At 34.7% G+C, this 14,952-nt stretch overlaps 1 pseudogene; it reads right to left on the bottom strand.

Moving 5' to 3' along the window:
- Window positions 1-1,985: 1,985 nt before the first annotated feature.
- LOC127855789 (uncharacterized) lies at window positions 1,986-4,076 on the bottom strand (annotated as a pseudogene).
- Window positions 4,077-14,952: the final 10,876 nt, after the last annotated feature.

Raw genomic sequence — 14,952 nt, 5'->3', positions numbered from 1 at the left:
CTTTTTTAGGAACAGCTATTTCGCCAACTCTTAGAAAACCGAAAAACGCTAGCATAAAAGCTGCAGTGAACAGTTTTGCTTCGTAGACACTGGAACACACAATATTAAGTATGCTTACTATCCCTTGCAGTAACGAGAGGGTAATTGGAAGCCTATTATCGTGTGTTTTCTTATCTTTTTGCATTCCTTTCACCATTTTTGAAACAATGAACTTTTTGGTAGGGTCAACAACATCAAGCAGCTTGCAATGAAAAGCTATAGAGCTTAAGTATGATTTTGCTGTTTTGTGGGATAGTTTCTGTAGGGATAGCCATGCGACAAATCGAACCACCTGTTCAACTGTAGGCGGCCAGGCATCTGACAAGCCGTAATGCCTTTTAAACTCAGAGAATCTCTCTAACCCAACGATGTATGCCTTTTTTGTATTAGCAGCAAGGGAATTGTCTAGCAATCTATTAGCCTCTTGTTGCAGATCATCAGTAAAAACTCCGGCGGGACTGATTCTGGACTCGCTTGTGCCTCTGGTGCTAACTGTTGTAACCTGTGAAACTGTTTACGAGAAATTGCATCAGCAATGTAATTGGACTTTGATGAAATATGTACTGCTTTAAACACCACCGAGTATTTCATAACTAACAACACAAATGTTCTAACCAGAAACATCAAACGTTTCGACTTGGAAGACTGTTTGTTTATCACTTCTACCAAACCTAAATTATCAATATGAAACTTAATCTTCCTGTCCCTCAAAAAGACCCCCCAGAGCCATATTGCCAACAAAACAGGGACCATCTCTAAAAATGTTATATCTGATAAAATAGGTTGGCCTTGCCATTGAACAGGCCATGGGCAATAGGCCCAATTACCTCCAAAATAACAACCACAGCCAAGAGTAGCACCACCTGCACTATCAGTGTAAAGATGAATGACAGAGTTATCCAACCATACTTTATTTGGAATATGTACAACGCCATTAAAATCTTCAATAAATTGAATCCACATCAGGATGTCTTCTCTCATTTCACCATTAACTCTTATCTTATAATAGGACTTTTTTAAGCCACACATAGCATCATAAAATCGTCGCGCAAGAATGCCCTACTTGCTCTTACTGCTTGACTACAAAAACTCAACTTCCCAGTCAAAGATTGCAATTCTTTTAACGTAAGACTCTTTTTTACTAGACAATTTTGCAAAAGCTTCAAAAGTTCTTCCACTTTTTTAGCAGGTACTCTAACAGTCCTGTGCACAGTATCTAATTCCAGGCCTAAAAATGTCAGTACTGTTGTTGGGCCGACCGACTTTTCCATCGCAACTGGGACTCCCATTTCGGTGCATACTTCCTCGAAAGTAGAAACTAGCATGTTACAATTATTTGACCCAGCTGCACTTCCAAAAATAAAGTCGTCCAAATAATGATCTAAAGTTTGAATCCCAGTTTTGAAACTTACTAGCCAATGTTTAAAAGTGGAGAATGATTCGAATAAAGCCGGAGCAATAGAGAAACCCATTGGTAAGCATTTGTCAACATAATACTGGTTGTTGAACTGAAGCCCCATCAAGTGAAAGTCCCCTGGGTAAATAGGCATTAAACGAAAAGCCGATTTAATATCTCTTTTTGCCATCATTGCTGACGAACCTAAACTAAATAACATGTCAGCCACTTTGTCAAATGATGTATATTTAACAGAAATGTCTTCCACACTAAAACCATCATTGACCCTTACCCATTGGGATACGACAGGTGTGTTATTAACCGCCAACCCCCGTCTGGCTTCTCTAAAATGCCTAATGGACTTACTTTTAAATTGGAAATTGGTGGGACTTTGAAAGGACCTGAAATTCTACCTAAGGAAATCTCTTTGTTAAGTTTCTTTTGGACTTCTGAAAAATGCACTTTTGTTGAAACCAAATTATTCGCTGAAGAACCTAGATGTGAACCCTTATAACCCAGCTTAAAACCTTGCTTGAAGCCATTACTGAGCACAGAAGCTACTTCTTTATTTGGATATAACTGAAGATATTTAGAAATCGTAACAACATTGATTGGCGACTTGCCAAGAGACCAAACTGAGGTATTAGTATCTGCTAAACGGGCCCCGGAGCCCCTGAATTGGGCCTCTAGGTCGGAATGTGTAAGCTCTCGGCCTGTACGAGGTCTGGGTGACAGCCCCCCTGACAGACCCTCCTCCCAAGGAACTGGTGTTGCGAGGCTTGAGATGACATACCCTGGAAGGATGGTCGGAACCACAAATCATACAAGCATGTTTGTAATTGCAAACTGACCGTAAGCATCTGGTATAATTGAAATCATAACATTTTCTTACAAAATTCCCTGTATCATGAACTGGCTGCCTTGGAGGCCCCATACACAACAGCCAAAGCTCCATATCAATCATTGCCCACGAATTCGCTGGGTTATTACCCATTCTCAACCTAAACTGTTGATCATAAGATCTCCAACCCTCAGTGTGTCTTGCTGCCCCCAGCCTTATAGTGTGCATATACTTTTAAGAGATCTTGCATTTTAACCGGATGAGCACTTAAATAAATGCTTGAGAAAATGAGGAATGCGTCAGTCCATTTAGCTATATCCACAATGCTTTGTTTCATGTTGGGCTTTACCACTAATTCACCCGAATAATTCAAAACCAAATGTTTTCCTAAATCTTCAGGAACTACCGGGGCCTCCAACAAACATGCCAGATCTACATATTGGCCTGATATTATTTTGTCTTTATTTGACTGAGGAACATGATCACCTAAAACAGACTGAAAACTAGGAATCATGCATGGTAAAAAAATATCCTCACTAAAACCATTACCCGATTGAACAGCCGGATCTGGCTGGCTTGCTGCAGGCTGCATCTGGTCGCCCAGTTGTTGACTGAGAGGCAGCTGGTCGGGTTGATGGCCGGACTGTTGGTTTGAAGACCATTGGCCGAGTCGATGGCTGGGGGTGAGAGGCAGCTGGACAGGCTGTTGGTTGGGAGGCAGCTGGACAGGCTGTTGGTTGGGAGGCAGCTGATCGGGCATTTGGGTGGAAGGCAGCTGACGGGGTTGTTGGCTGGTGCCAGGTAGGTTTTGGCTGGGATGCTGGTGTAGTTTGACCGACGGACGGCGCCTTTTCCGGTTTCGCGTTTCCATGTGTGCAATGAAATAAACAATAAAGATAATAAGTAAATACCGAAAAAAGCCATATTTGGCTTATAGCTAACCCACTATAATAATTAACAAACCTTTTAGAGATTTATTGCATATGAACTAAAACGTGACTCAACAAACTGTCTTGGTAATTATAAATAAATGCGCCATAAGACCACCTCTTAACTGCAGTAAGTACCGACTATTGCCGCATTGCCACAATTAAGTTCCTTTTACTATTGCTACATAAAAACCAACATTCATTTAAAGTGTTTATGATAAACCTGAACATAGTGCCCGCCCTAATTGAATCTGAAGCAACCCACTCTCCAGAAATTGAATAATAACGCTAAATATATTTTGACATTTTTGTGCTGACCAAAAGTAATATGTTTGTTTAACACGCCACGGGAATTCCTTTATTTCGATTGAAATTTACCCTCTTACTGCCAGTGAGATATTAGCCTATTTTCAGAAAATAAGTATAACATGGTTATTTCACTGAATACACGAATGCATATCAACTACGTTTTCTCATAAAGCTTGAAATTGTTTTTGCTCTTACTACAATTGCTTAGATCAGACGCCATGTGACCGATCCACTTTTTCCCCACCACTGTACAGAAATCCGTAAACTACAGCCCGTAAACTCAGCATCCATCATAAATATCACAAGAATTGCTAAGAAACACCTTTTAACTACCGGCTTCTAACTTTATTTTACATATTTAATAAACGTTTACTAGAATAGATTAGAAATAATTAAAGGAGAAAATTTACAACCTTTTGTTTGTGTAGATAACAATGAGAAAGAAATTTTAAATCTGTAAAATTCGCTACTTCGGTTAAAAAACACCAACAATAAGAAAACTGAAAAACCAGCCCAGCAGTGGCCCAACAATAAACAGGTCTATTATTTAGTAATAGACCATATTATTAATACATAGCTGCATTGTAAATTTAAACGAGACATTGTTAAGCGTGCTTGAAACTTGATCTTGCGTAACGTCGGTATGGAGGGCTAGATTTCCATATCTATACTAAATGTGTGATCATTGTTTAGCTTTGTTTGATGGATTCCCATTGGCATTTCACAAATACCCATTGGCAAATATCAATAAGCATCTATCAACAGACAAGCGACAAACAGTAACTTGCATTTAGCAAACTAAATATATAATTTGTCAGTAACAAACATGGATCATGGGCCCACGATAGGCTTGCACGCATATACCGTTCTGTTGCAGGTTTACGCATACAATTTTATTACAACTGAAAAATAGAGACAGAGTATCGAACATATACGTATAACTACTGAACAACACGTTGTCACAAAACTGTATGCTAAATGCAAAGAATATAATATAAAATGAATAGAGCGCAGCATAATTATATTAAACGATGTGTTTCATTCCTACTTTCGTTTTCCAATAAACTATAATGGATGGTATTTATACACATTACGGGAAATGTGTGTGTATTTAAGAATTAAGAATTATAAATTATAACGTGTCAGACTATGAACATGTTACGACGGAATGATTTTATTATCCCCGAATATAGGTTGTACTTATTATAGCGTGTATCTGAACAGTAATGTTCTTCAATGTTAACATACACGGTCTGTGCTAATGCTTTATGTGTTAAGGTTTATGTATTCATATAAATAAATCTGTGAACAGTGTGAAATGGATCGTTTTAAGAAGATGTTAATATTATTTATCAAGTCGCAAAGATATATATCAACATAGAAAAAGTCGCGGTTGTAACAAAAGAGAAGCTTAAAACTATTCCATGTCTTACACAGAATTCACAATAATAAGATAGCTTTAGTCACACAATGGTCATCTCTTGATACTAAGACAGCTTTTTAGCTGAAACATAACATCATTTATGTAACCCTTTCCATTTAAGTGCTGAGAAATAAGTTAGCAAGCATTTTAATTTTAATGTTGGCCTTTGTTGAATTCGCGTATGAGACTCAGACAGTTAAATGTGTGTCCCACTCACCATTTTGAGAGAAACAAAGTAGATATCTACACGAAACTTCAAATACCGATTACTTATATGCATGGGATAAACACTATTTACTTAAAGGGACTGTCGACCAAGAATGACGAAAAAAGAAAAGTTCTAAAATACCGTATTTTTTTACAATTGTTAGTTTATATTGATTAATATATCACGACTGGTACATTACAATACTTAAAAAAAATCATATTTTCAGTATATTCGGTAATAAAATTTCGCGATGTGAAATCGAAAGTACATCGCGGAAATAAATAAAAATTTACACACAATAAATAACGCAAGTAGATCATTATATATATAAAATATATACATTTGACTACGCATGCACAATTTGCATTTCTGGGTTTACCACATGTCGATGATGTTTAATTTCCTGGCGTTATTTATAGTTAACTGTTAGTTACCCGGTAGACATACCCAGTAAAATTTATTACCAAATAAACAGAAAAAATGAAAACTTAACAATTTTTGTCAAGTAATGTAATATACCAGTCGTGATATTTTAATCAATATAAACTAATTATTGTAAAAAATACGGTATTTTACAACTTTTCTTTTCTTCGTTGTCGTGGTTGACAGTCCCTTTCAGATAGGAAGATGTTTTATATTTCATTGAAACTTACTACATAAAAGAACATACTATACCATTATCTTTCCTTGCTATCGCATGTGTGTGTATGTGTGTTTCGTAGGATGTAGGTTACCATTTCGTAAACTAGAAAAGTGGTTTCAACTCAATTTCTCCACTGCAAAGATTATACATTGAAACCTTGTACTATAACTCTGCTTTTGGTTGCATGGGTGGCTGGATTCAAAGTCAAGTTTCTAAGTAGTTTTAATATACACATTGGTTTCTCTCACTAACATTAGATTGATTTTAGCTTATGCTATGTAATCATACATTACACATGGTGTGCGTTGGTTAAAAGTGAAGATCATCGTGCTATTGAACTATGTTTACCATTTCATACCTGAGAATATGTGCCATCCACATGAGAACAACATTTAAGTTATACTAGCATACTTGTTATTAACATCATTAATTTTAAAGTTTTGTATAATGCAAATACATATGAAACTTAGTCCAAGGTGTGAATGTGGACACTATTTTTATGTAATATTAGTTTACCCCGAGAGCGATTGTTATTGTGGTTCGTGCTTAAATATACTAAAATTAGAAAATGCATATTGCATCGATAGTGCGCATGTATATAGCGGTAATTAATGTACATTTAATGTGTAACGGTTTAATACTACTGCTGATTTTCCTGCTTCCAAAAATCTTATATTTAAAGAGATGTGACGTTGCTGCATATCTTCCGATCCATATCAATATTTGTAAGCACGCAACCAATATTTGGGAATATATGAATATAGTAAGATAATAGCCGAATAAGCAGTTGCTTTCTTTTTGGTCGGTATGCAAATATAAGTGCATAATACATTTAACTTTAATTACCATTTGATTCAATGCTTGTGGTTTGCATCTTATGCATATATATCCAAGTAATCTTTTGGGGTTTTGTACAATATGGATTACGGCATCCTTTTGAAATACGTTACGAAAATCTGTGATTTGACAGCTGACAATAAATATTTACCATTATTCATAAGTAAGTGAAAATTTTGTCTGACGAGTTAATTGTTTTAATTGACGACATTAATTTTCATTTACGCTTTCCATTGAAAATTAAATTTTGAATACGTCAATTAAATAAGATATCCTGATTTGATAAGGTGTGTCTAAGCGTTCAATTAATTCAAATCCTAGCCTCTGTATTGTTAACTTTCGTGTAATCGTCTCAAATAAATTGATTAACTAGCTGAAAATAGAAAATAACCAGTAGACTAAACATTTGTGTATATACGATTGTTAAATGTGTTCAAGTTTTTATTTAAAAATGTCCTCTAATACGAGCTTCAAAAAGAAGACATGTTTGACTAACTTATTGAGCCTTACATAATGATTTATGTAAGATGATACACACTGTGTGCCTAGATGTTCATGAAACATACAATTTAGGTGGGCATTGAAGGGCCTAAGACAGCGCGATAGCCTCAATTCCTACCTTGAACTATTCTATGGCAAGCGAAATGCACATTAAGTCTTTAAACCACGGTTTAACAGTTAACTATATAGTTAAGAGACTTTGAACCCGGGTTCAAAGTGCCGTTTGCACATAAATTCCTTAAACCCGGGTTCAAGACTTTGAACTGCAGTTCAAAGTCTCTTAACTCTATAGTTAAGAGAGGACCAATTAAATCGCGGCATTTACCTTCTATATATAGCTAATTGTGGTTTAAGCTCCGCTGATTGGTTGTCTCTGAATTATGTAGATAAGAGATTTGTATCTATTTTTAGACACACTTTGAACTGCGGTTCAAACTCTTGAACTCGGGTTTAAGGATTTAATGTGCAAACGGCACTTTGAACTCGGGTTCAAAGTCTCTTAACTATATAGTTCACTGTTAAATAATTAATGTGCATTCCGCGCGTCTTAACCCCAGTTTAAGACTTTGAACCGCAGTTTAAGAAAAATAGTTTAAGACTTGTAGGTGTTTGGTTGTCTCTGCACATTAATTATTTAACCAATTAACGCCCGTCGTTTCGTCATGTGATTTTGTTTTGTTCCTGGCGCATTTCTATCAAGATGGCGGCGGATGAAGTTAGTGAATTATTACGTACGTTTGAAACAGCTCTCAAAAAGTTAAAGACTTTGTGTGTTTATGCATCCTGCCCATGCATGAAGTAACAATATTCTGTCATTGGAAATCGTAAAACAATAAAATAATGAAAGGTGTGTTTTTGTGAATATACCTAGTTTCTTTCGATACAGCTGTTAAGGTGGTTGAGTTTCTGTGTGTGTGTGCTTTTGTGCATAAGTGCGTGCGTTAAATCGTACGAGCTTGTAATTTTATACTTCAGAACGCATTTTGATAACTATTATATTCAACATGTAGAGACGACATCGCGTGTGTTAGACTCGGACCACTAGCTTAAATAACTACTTCAAGAGTCAAACTAGAAAATAATACACCTTGTCCTGACTGTAGCTTAATCATTCGTCATGCAATTTTTTAATGCATGTAACTTGCCTAAAATGCTCACACAGATGGTATAATGTGGAGCATAGTCAAGCTGGTTTGGACTATCAATATATCATGCCTGTATTTATTGATTCATAAATATGCAAAATGGTTGTCCTAAGTTAACTTTCTCACACTTTTGTATGCTGATTTACACATACTTAATAAATATATGACACAAACTATGCAATCGTCCATTGGCCAACGGAATGTTAGGTTATGTTTTGATCAGAAACTGACCGCAGTCAAATAAAAATAGCCGAATAATAGATAATTTAGTGACCAATTCCCACAAAAGTTGGCGGTCAGAAAGTATGACACAATACATGATGCTATCTTCATATTTGGTGAATTGTTCACCTTCTTTGCAAATAAAATTGTCAAGTTAAAATTAAGATCAAGATCATGATTAATTTCCATTTCAGCTATTATCAAGAATATAATTGACCGCACCAAATAGCCACCATATACATAATTGTCAATTTGTTATAAAACTGAATAATGGGAAACACAATTTATCTATCGTAGCCCGAGTATACAATTACAGCGATGCACTTTAAATAGCAAAAAAAAAGAAGAGAAATTACATTTTTACAAGATTGAAATAAACTTCAGTCGTTCGGCGAACACGAAAGTAAAGTTTCAATTACAGGGAGCCTTATACTTTTTCATAGAAAAACAGTCTTTATCCTTGTTACGGACGCTTTCCGCGTATAATAGGTCGCTATATATTTTGATGACATTGCTATAATGTTTTTCATGATGGTGTCCTCAAGTACACTTCATTAAATCGTTTATACCACAATAAGCTGTTGGGTTTTATTACAAGAAAACGTGATAAATTGCATGGTTGGAATGCAGGGAAACTATCGTGATTGCTTTTTGAAGGAAAATTTGGGTTATTTACGTGGTATTATTTAAACCTGTATGACATAAATCATTCTCATATTATTTTTTAACTTATAATTTACGCACGTTCGGTGGCGTCTGTGGACTGTGGAATACTTCCATTTTGCATCAAAAGCTTTATTAAATGAGATAGTATAATATTTAAAATTCTAAAATTACCGCGATTGCGTATAACAATACGTGTTCACCACGTGGTCGGCATAAATTGAGCACACTTGTAAAAATATTCGTATTCAGTTTAGTCTTGTCATTCAATCTCTTGATTAGATCTAGATGTTTTTAAAATCAAGCCAATTATACTTCTGCAAAATGCAATTGTTTTCAAAATCGGGAAATATAATATTTAGAAATGATTTATTTATCAAAAATGTACAGAAACCTTCACTCGCAAACATGTTTGTAAATGTTAATGCTTGTATAAAGAGTGGCAAGAATTTACTTGAAACTATTGGTCGATTATTTTGCTGGAAAATCACAATCGATTATATAACTTACAACATAAAGCATTGCTTAAAAAATAGTAGCTGCTGCTTTAAAGAAACATTGAATTTTAGTCGAAATAGTTGATGATGTTGCATTTTCCAAAATTGGTTGACTCAATTCCATGGAGGTTGTCCTAAAAACAGTTTATTATTCTTTTAATTTCAAGGAACAATATATATACACGTACGTATATATATAGTGATTCTAACATGCTCATTTTATCAATTAAATGCATTTTATCATAAGTATACACAATCATAATATTTAAAATTATGTTTCGTTATATTGTTTGCAAACTAGTCCACCTTATCGTAATTTGATATTTTTGTTTTGATGATAACGTGTCCGTTAATGGTTACTATAATCTATTAATAACCGGCTTAACCATGACATTATTTTCTTACTTAGCTCTCTAGGAATTGAATTACGTTTCGTTTTATTGGGTTTTACTTTCTGTAATTTTCGATGAAATGAAATGTTAGCTGAAACAGGTTAGACACGAAACCAATTAACATACTGAAACTGTACTTTTTACATCCTTCCACGTATTTTAGAGGAAAACAACAGCAACAACATGTGATAGTATTACATGTATGACGAATAAAAGTGCAATTTTCAGAAAAGGTATGTAACCGACTTAGGCCTTACATACACGTTTATTTGGTTTATAGCATACAGACCCGAAAATTGCAACGAAGCAAAAAGAAGTTTATAAAAATATATTGTGTAATTATATATTTAATGTTTCTTTTCACGTTGTGTCTTTTAACGTATTTTTCAGGCAATTAATAATGAATACATGTGTATAAACGTAGAAAAGACGAAAGTTTGGCTGCGACCACTTTTGAAAATGTGTTTTGTGTATGTATGCTTTTCTTATTCCAAAATTGTGCCCTTTTGACTGTGTCCCGCTGTAGAATTCACAGTCCCCAAACTTGTTGGTGATTAACTCCTTTTTAACAGGGTGGCGTAAAAAATTGGACAGCTTTATTACCTTCGTGCGTATGTGTTTGTAAAGTAAGAATTGAAATCGGATCAACTTTTGTGAAAGAATAACCCATGTGTAATTTTAAGTGTTGAGCATAAACATCGAGGATGTTTTTGTTGGAGGAAAGTCTTAACCTTGACTAGAGGATAAATCTTAGCCTAAACATGCGTCGCTGACACAAGAGTGTATGTGACATACCTAGTTTTATTTTACGATTTTTGCCTCATCGGAATGAACTGCCTAACAAAAGATACACTCCGTGGTAACATGAAATTTTACCAGTACAACTAGATGAAGTTTCATTCGGTCGTCAAACTAGTTAAACGAAACTGTCTCAGTTTTCCTTCCACGAAGTCCTATTTGTGGTAACAATGCAGTTTTGCTGTGTCATTATTTAACCGTAATGTCCACTTCTTGAAATCGTCAGTATCGGATGAATAAATTGTAACTGTTCGCGGAATGAAACTGGATCGCTCTTTATTTGCTGAAAAGTCTGGGTCATCGCAACACAAAAATGTAAATACATATATTTACAATGAAATGTAAACTACATGTTTACCGGGGAGGGTGGAGAGGAGAAGTACCAATGGATGAACTAAATGTTCAAATAGGGTTTGGTTACCCAATTGCTGATCTAAACGATATCAACAGGTCTTCGTACCAGACAATAAAACGTGTCAAAACGTCAAATGTTTGAAAGTCCATTTCATTTTCGTGTCCTCTTCAGATATCATATACCCGTTGACGGATTGTAATGAAATGTTTATACTTGTTATTGAAAATCGGGGCCTTTATATTTGTGTCCGCTTCATATCTCCTTTACCTGGAATATATTCATGAAAATATTATAGTATGGTAAGATCGATGAGATGATGTTCAAAAGTCATGAATCAGTGAATTCGGGTCAATGTCAAGGTCATAATTGAATGTTAAAAGTATGAGCTTTAAGTCCACTTTATGTCTCATTTGAAATATCCTCCAAAAGCTTGCTTGCTTGCCTCTAATATTTTGGTGCAAACGTCGTGAGTTATACACGCTGGTCAAGTTCACCATTTGAAGGTCAAAATAATCGCGGCGGGGGTTAAAGCTGTCTTATTGAGGGCCTTGTTAAGCTGTCTTATATATATATTCTCATTATATGTTTGAGTACTGTACGTTTGCCTTTCTGTTTGACAATCAACACTTAATGACATTTTAAAATAACAACTGTCATGTTGATGACCAATCCAATGACTGTGGACGTGTTTTCAACTTTCAAATGACAGTGCAAATTTACTTCTCTTCAAACTTCCACTCCACGAGCAGAATTTCTGTTATTAATTTATGTCGCAAAATAAAACTTACTACTGTGTTAAGGTACAGCTCGCTCCAAATGTATCGTTTAAAATAGGTTAACGTGACTCTCATCATGTTTCGTTTTACGAAAACCGACTTAAATAACAAAGCAAATTGCTTTCTCATCGTTATACATATTTTCCTAAAAACTGGTAAAGGCCACTCTTCTCATTTTTCGTTCTACGAAACCCGACTTTAAATAGCAAAGGAATTTTGCTTTCTCGTCGCTATAAATAATTTACTCAAAATTGTGCGTGTCGTGAAAGCCAATTTAACTGCATTTGCGGCGATGTAATTAGATCTTATCGTTGCGTAGGCAAGTTTTCGTCCGCACTAAAAAAACTCCTTACTCCGCACTGAAATTGCAACTTGATCAGATCTGTAGCGCGATGATACTTTCCGCCTTCAGGAGGCCGACACATTTTTTATTTTTACTGCTTTATTGTGAAATGGAGTGTCCATAATCGAGACCATAGAGCGGCGTAAACAGTCAGGACTTTATGAACGCCGAACCCCTGTAAGAATTTTAATACAATTGCAGATTCATGTCCCTTTGCAATAAAAAAGGTGTTTACCATAACCATATGAGATAGTTTTTCACGCAATAACAATAAACAAGTCATTTGATGGATAATAATGGATGCGCTGAGTGGGTGAGAAGATCCTAAGATCTATAATCATCATGGCATACCATAAGCAAATACATATTAACGGTGTCTTGCACAAATGTTCGCATTTCAAAATCTTTGGTTGAAGCGTTCAAAATTAGATGTGATAATTTAAATCGTCTATCTTTTGTGTAATTGCATGTTAACAAACATAACTGTAGTCATACATATTATTTGTTTTGGTTGTCATATTTTCTCATGTTTAAATTGTATTATTGTATGATTCCCTGTCTTGGCCATATTTTTTTTGTATACATGTTCTTGGCCAAAGGCAGAATGCCGGATTGCCAACAAACTATGAGACTTTGAAACAATAATAAACATGTTTGTTTATTTATATATCTTTGCCTGAAATGAATGACAGTTGGGGTTGACAATTTGTGATGTTGCTTGTAAAAAAAACATGTTAAATAATATGTATTGCTGGTTGTGAACTTGATACTTGTTATATAAATATCTGTTCAGGGAATCATTACGAAAGCTCATAATGGCTACATGGATACGATTCGTATCTTTTCCTGAGCCACATTTACAAAGCCAAACACTATTTTTTTCAAAAGGTTATAGGTAAAATTCTCACATGGGATAATGAACAAAAATATAAAATCTTTTTCCAATTTCACCAATGGTATAATAGTTGCATTATTGATAAATGACATTATTTAGTGTTTGTATTTCTACCGAATCATACATTAAACAAGCTATTGCCAAGCAATGATGTCCCCTACCGGCTCCACCATTGTCAGATCATTATTTTTTGTAGTATTTGTTGCCATAGCAACCCACATTCTTGACGTATGAACCAATATGAAAATGAAACAAAATAAGTTCAAAATAAACCAAATCTATTAATTATAAAATCTCTATCTATTGATATTGCATTTATGTTAATATTTTCATAACTTAGTAAAGTTTATTGACATACTTCATGTCTTGCAAACTGGAGTTTGAGAAATCATAATGATACTGTATATTCACTATGACACAAGTGGTAAAAATAAATGGCTATTTATGACACTGACAAGGAAATGCGAGAAACTGCCTTAAAAGCACCTATTATTATTTTAAAGAGCGGGGAAGATTGTCAACCATTGTAGACTATTATAAAAGAAATACCCAATTTCTCACCATTTATTGATTATTACCCCCTCATTGTTACAAATAAATAAAACGTAACGTCAATGTTGGTCAACATCACTCTCCTCAAAGAACTACCTACTAACTGCTTATGATATTCATATAATTATAAATATCACTTTTTTATGAAAAAAACAACAACATTTTAAGTACGTTGGAAAATGTGTAGGTCGCAAAATTTACTGCGATCCATTTAGTGACAGCATATGATGGGAGTCTCCAATCTCCAGGGCACCAACTGTCTGTAGACTCTCTTGACAAGAATTTTAGATAAGCACCTATTGCACATGACTGCTGAAAGCGGAAGAGATATTTAAATATTTATTGGCTTTTAAACACACTCAATGATTGAAAAGGTCTTCCAAAACATAATAGCTGTTTTTGAAAACATGGTTTTCCACGTCGTTGAATGCATTCATTGCGGCAGTTGCAAACGAATATGATTACCAATTGCAACCTAGGACTTCCTTTACAACCCTGCAAACTGCGCAATTCAAAAACTTGAAACACTACACCAAAGTTGTTTATACGAACAGTTCATTGTTCAGTGTGCTCGATCTGGCTTAAATCTTTTTAAATATTGTCCTTGGCCTAGTGCAATTTAAAGTGCACATGCTTATGGTAAAGTTAATCAAAGTGTAGATAACTGCGTTTAATTGTTTAAACATTTTAACCATATGTTCTATGCATGTATGCCCATAGATTAATATAATGACAATCGACGAAATCCTTGATATTACGATGTGTGTGCATGTTAAGAGGCTAATAAGAAAATGATAATAATAAAAAAATAAATCGGTTGCATATCAGGGGAAATAACCAGTTTATACAGCGATTAATTGAAGTCTACATTGATGTACTCATGATCACAAAAGGTCGTTATATTTTAAAGGGAGATGTTCACATTTTTCACATCGCGAACTTTTATTACCGAATATAATGAAAATATGAACTATTTTCAAGTAATGTAATATAACCTAAATGGAGATTTATTTTTCCAGATTCCCGAAGTATCAAATAGTAAGTGAACTAGCGCTACCGAAAATATAAACATGTATGTATGTTTTTATTCTTAATAAAATATATACGTCAATTGATGTTGTTAACTAACACAAACGGTACATGGATTGCATGGAATTTTTTTGGTAGCGCTATTTCACTCAATGTTAT

Source organism: Dreissena polymorpha, chromosome 13, assembly GCF_020536995.1.
Source record: "Dreissena polymorpha isolate Duluth1 chromosome 13, UMN_Dpol_1.0, whole genome shotgun sequence".
Taxonomy (NCBI): domain Eukaryota; kingdom Metazoa; phylum Mollusca; class Bivalvia; order Myida; family Dreissenidae; genus Dreissena; species Dreissena polymorpha.
This window is presented reverse-complemented; position numbering and strand designations above follow the sequence as displayed.